This window comes from Neopelma chrysocephalum, unplaced genomic scaffold, assembly GCF_003984885.1.
Source record: "Neopelma chrysocephalum unplaced genomic scaffold, ASM398488v2 Primary Assembly neopelma1_129, whole genome shotgun sequence".
In the NCBI taxonomy this organism is placed as follows: Eukaryota; Metazoa; Chordata; class Aves; order Passeriformes; family Pipridae; genus Neopelma; species Neopelma chrysocephalum.
In genome coordinates, this window is record NW_020897791.1 from 913,394 (window position 1) to 917,998 (window position 4,605).

Genomic DNA, 4,605 nt, shown 5'->3' on the forward strand with positions numbered 1-4,605 from the left:
TTTCTCGCTGCCAGATTTTGTGGTTTATGGCACCCAAAGGGCTCCTCAGTGTGAACTACTCCTGTACAGAGAGGAGAAACCCACTGCTGAGTCTAGGCTGGACCCGTGGCTTCTGAAGATGCTCTTTGGGTGAATTTTGACCTCTTTGAACACAGTAATTTTAAGAAATCCTGTGTTAACAGTAGTGGAGGTAATGATTAATAAATAGCAAAGGACACTCCCATCTCCCAGGCTGCAGCTCAGGGTGCTGTGGTCCAGCCCTGCCCCTCATCACACACATTTTGGATGTTGTTGCTGATTATTTTCAGTGCTGATTTGCTTTATTATTTCTATCTTGAGCTTTGTGTTGATGAAATGTGCTGTGAGTCAGGCTGGCTGTGAGCAGGGCAGGACATCTGGGGCCACCAGCCTCAGGAGCTGAAGGATCTTCATGCCAGGTACTGGGGAGGACTGAGAGCTGGGGACAACTTGTGAGCAGACCAAGCCCAGCTGCTGGAGAGCCCCATGTTGGGTGTGAATATCCCACAGTTTTCACTCTGGTGAGATGGAAAAGAGGAAGAGGATGGAGCCATCCCTTCTGCATGTGTCTATGTGGGTGTTGTGTGTGTTTTTGGGATGCTGGCAAAGGCACTGCTCTCCATGCTGAGGGTGTGTCTGGCTGTGTCTGTACATTCCATGTGTGTGATTGTGCCCACTGGGAATACACACTCAGCCCCATGGAAGTCCAGACTTGGGAATACAGATCTGGGGCAGGAGGAACACCCTGCCCTGCATCCCACTGAGTGTGGTTTCTCTCCCACCCCTTTATTGTGTCTCTCTCCTGAACCAACCGTCTTATTGTCTCCTCAGCTAAGGTTGGAATTACCACACTTCCAGCTAAAAAACACATCCTAACTTCCCTACTGATTTTTTTTCATTCCTATCCTTATAATCAGGGACTCTTTCACCATCAGCATCCTTCAGGTTAGAGAATTCTTGTTCTCTCCTGCTGTTTTCTCCCTTCATCAGCGACACTCATGATCCTCTTGACATGGTTTAAAGGGACTGAAGGAGCCAGACTTCCTAAGCCTGAACCATGTCGTGTTTCCTCAGGCATTTCAAATTTCCCTTCCCAGTTGGAATTCTTCTTCTCTGACCATGAGTGACTGGTTGTGCTGGTTTTACCATCCAGGAGGCCTCAGGAGTTTGGGCAACCCCAGGACCCCTCAGTGCCTGGACACACACAGCATTCCAAAGGAATCTCATCATCATCTCCTCCTCTTTGCTGCTGCTGGAAAGATATTTCCTGGCACACCTCAAGCTTGAGATTTTCATTTTCTCTGCTTGGTGACTGTCCTGGATGCATCCAAGCCTCTCTCCCTTCTCCCTCCCATCTGTTGAGCCTCGCAGGCTGCAGCTGGACTGTGAGCTTTGTGCTAGGAAATGTTAATCTGTTCCTCTCCCTGCTCTCCCCAGGAATCCAGTTCTCCTTGGATGATGCCTGATGTCTCAATCCTCCTCTGTATTGACAATGTCCTTCAAAGTTTTGCCTCCAAATCTTTTATTGACAAACACAATTTTATTTTTGTTGTTGTTCCAAGGCTTCAAATGAAAATATTAAATAAACATTCAGGTTAACTGAGAAACGTTATTATTGACTCGTGCCCTACTCCCATCATAGTTTTCTACATCCAGCACCATTTTTTATCTGTCACTCACAAGAATTCCCATTTTCTCCACCAACACCACAGTGCAACAAGTCCATGAGATGCTTTGCTGAGAAATTATTCAGATCACAGATCTAAGCTCAGGGAACTCAGCTGCTTTATTTAAGGAAGATAATTAATTACTGTGGAAAAGAACTCTTTGGCTGACTATCTGTGCAGTGTGATCTATTTTCTATTTACTTTTGTCTTTACTGATTCTTGTAATGGGTCCAAAGCCCTGTCTGGGACTGAACAGGGCTGAGCTTTTCTACACCAATTGATTTGCACTGTCCTGGCAGAGTTGAACTGAGAGACTCAATGAGGCCAAACTTTTAAATTACTTTCTTTTGATAACCAACATTAGTTTTCAACCCTGAAATACCAACCCTTGCCCATCTCAGGTGTCCCTGTCCATGGCAGGGAGGTTGGAACTGAATATTTTTTCAGGTGGCTTCCAACTCAGGCCATTTTATGATTCCATGAGCTCAGCTCAGAAGGGATTTTATTTCCTGGGCAGCAACCAGGACCCAGAAATTCCTTCTGTGCCTTCGTCCTTTTCCAGAAAATTCAGCAAAACTGACTGAGAGGATTTTACCCCTCAAATGGTATCAGGGCTTGGCCCAAAGGGTTTCTGTGGAGGAACCAAATGCTCAGCATTTAGTCCTTCCCTCTGAAGCTGAATTTTCTGTGTTCCAGTCTCTGCCTTTCCTCTGTGCTCCTGCACTTCCAGCAGGTTTCCAGCCCTTTGAAGAGGACATGGCCTCTTATTCCCCGTGTAAATGCCAAACACCCACAAGTGTTGGAAGCCTGTGTTGGCCAAAGCCTCAAAGCTTGAGTTACAATATTAATTATGAGGCCAAACATGAGGCAATGGAAAGAAGCTGCCAATTATTTCAGACAATTGATCAAAGCCAAGAAACTCCTGGTATACATTAAGCTACTCTTTGATTGTCCATTCCCTGAAAACCCTCGGCCCACACAGACCAGGAGAGGCCTTTTCATTTAATTATTTCTCCTGAACAGAAAGCCCCCTGCATTTCTCTTCCTTCCTGCAGAATTTGCCTCCTTCCTTCTCTCCCGCTTTCAAATGGTTCTCAACGTTTGCATAATTTCCTTTGCTCGTTGCTCCATCTTTGGAGGGGTCACTTGTCAAAGTGCTGCTGCGAAGTGTTGCATTTTAATTTGGAATTTCCATGGCTTTGAAGCTCAGGTTTTCCATTAGAGGGAAGAAAAATAGCAGCCCCCATCCTGCTGTGTGCTGCATAAATCATGGCATTGTCATAGGATGGTTTGGCTTGGAAAGGACCTTATAGATCACCCAGTTTCACCTCCCTGCCATGGGCAGGGACACCTCCCATTAGACCAGGTTGCTTCAACTTGGCTTTGAATTCATCTCTGCCTCTCAAATAAATAGGAGTGGGGTTCCCCAGTATTCACCCAGTCACACAGGATTTTCTCTGTCTTCAAGTGTTTTGAAAAGAAAGGCAGCTGAGAATGATTGGGGGGTGAATCTGTGTTTAAATGGAAAGGGTTTGGGAAGAAAAAAAATAAAAAAGGAACAATTCCCAAAACTAAATATTGTTGTTTAACAACTTGACTTGTAATCCCAGTCCCCCAGATGGGAAAGAACAAGGTGTGTGTTGTTTGGTGATGCTGCTGCTTGGTGATCCAGCTCCAGCTTCAGCTTCAGGAGCAGCCCCTGTGCAGGGGATTTCAGAGGGTCCTCATCCAAACACTCTAAAAATTCCATGCTGGATGCGGGTGAGGAGGGATCTGGGGAGGTAGGCAATGGGCATCACCAAGGTGTGACACCCTGGGGCTGTACTTGGCTTCCCTCAGCTCAGAAGGAAAGCAGAGCCACCACAAGGTTTCCCTAAGTTTATTCCTGCAAAGCTCCAGAGGAAACGTGAAGATGGGGAAAAGGGCTGGAGCATCTTGAGCTCCCTCCAGCAGTTGGAGGCCATCAGTTCCTACAGCTGCTTCATCCCTAGAATGATAGAATGGTTTGGGTTGGAAAGGACCTTTGAGTTCATCTCAATCCAACCAGGACATTTTCCGCTATCCCAGGTTGCTCAGAGCTCCAGCCTGGCCTTGGACACTTCCAGGGTTGGGGCAGCCACAGCTTCTCTGGGCAACCTGTGCCAGGTCCTCACCACACTCCCAGGGAAGAATTTCTTCCCAATATCCCATCTAACCCTGCCCTCTGTCATTTTTATGTAATTTCCCCTTGTCCTGTCACTCCATCCCTCATCCAAAGTCCTTCTCCAGCTCTCCTGGAACCCCTTTAGATAGTGGAAGTCTCCCCTTAGAGCTGATCATCAGGCTCATCTGTGCTGTCTTTCCCTCCAAAACACAACATCTGTCCTTTTTTTCCCAGTTTAGAAGTTCAAAGGGCTCTTGCAGCCTCCTCAGGAGTCCAGAAATGTTGCTTTTCAAAGGAGCAAACAGCTGTGAAGCAGCTGGATGGGAGGGAATTTATTCAGGAAGGAGCTCTTGGGACTTCACCTGTCACGTTGTCACAGCTCTCCTGGTTATCATGGAGGCTGCATGTTCTCCTCAGAATCTGTGTTACTCCTCCCTAATGTGCCAAACCACATTTTTGGGGTGGTTTCTGGGACATGGGAGATAAGCAAGGCCCACATCACTTCCTAAAAGGATCCTTTCAAAGTCCAGGAAGGAATGATTTTAACAATCCAACATGAAGTCCTGCATGGCTCCAGCTCAGGACCCGTGCTTGCCTTCCACGCTGCCACCTCCAAGGCTTGGCAGGAAACTGGACCACCCAAAGGGCCTGAGGGAGCTTCCAGCCTCAGATACATCAAGGTCTTTTTGGAAAGTCATGGATGAAAATAAGTCTGAGCAAACAAGCACCTGGAGAGGTCCCTGTGGATGCCTTGAGGACTTTGACTTCTTCATTGTG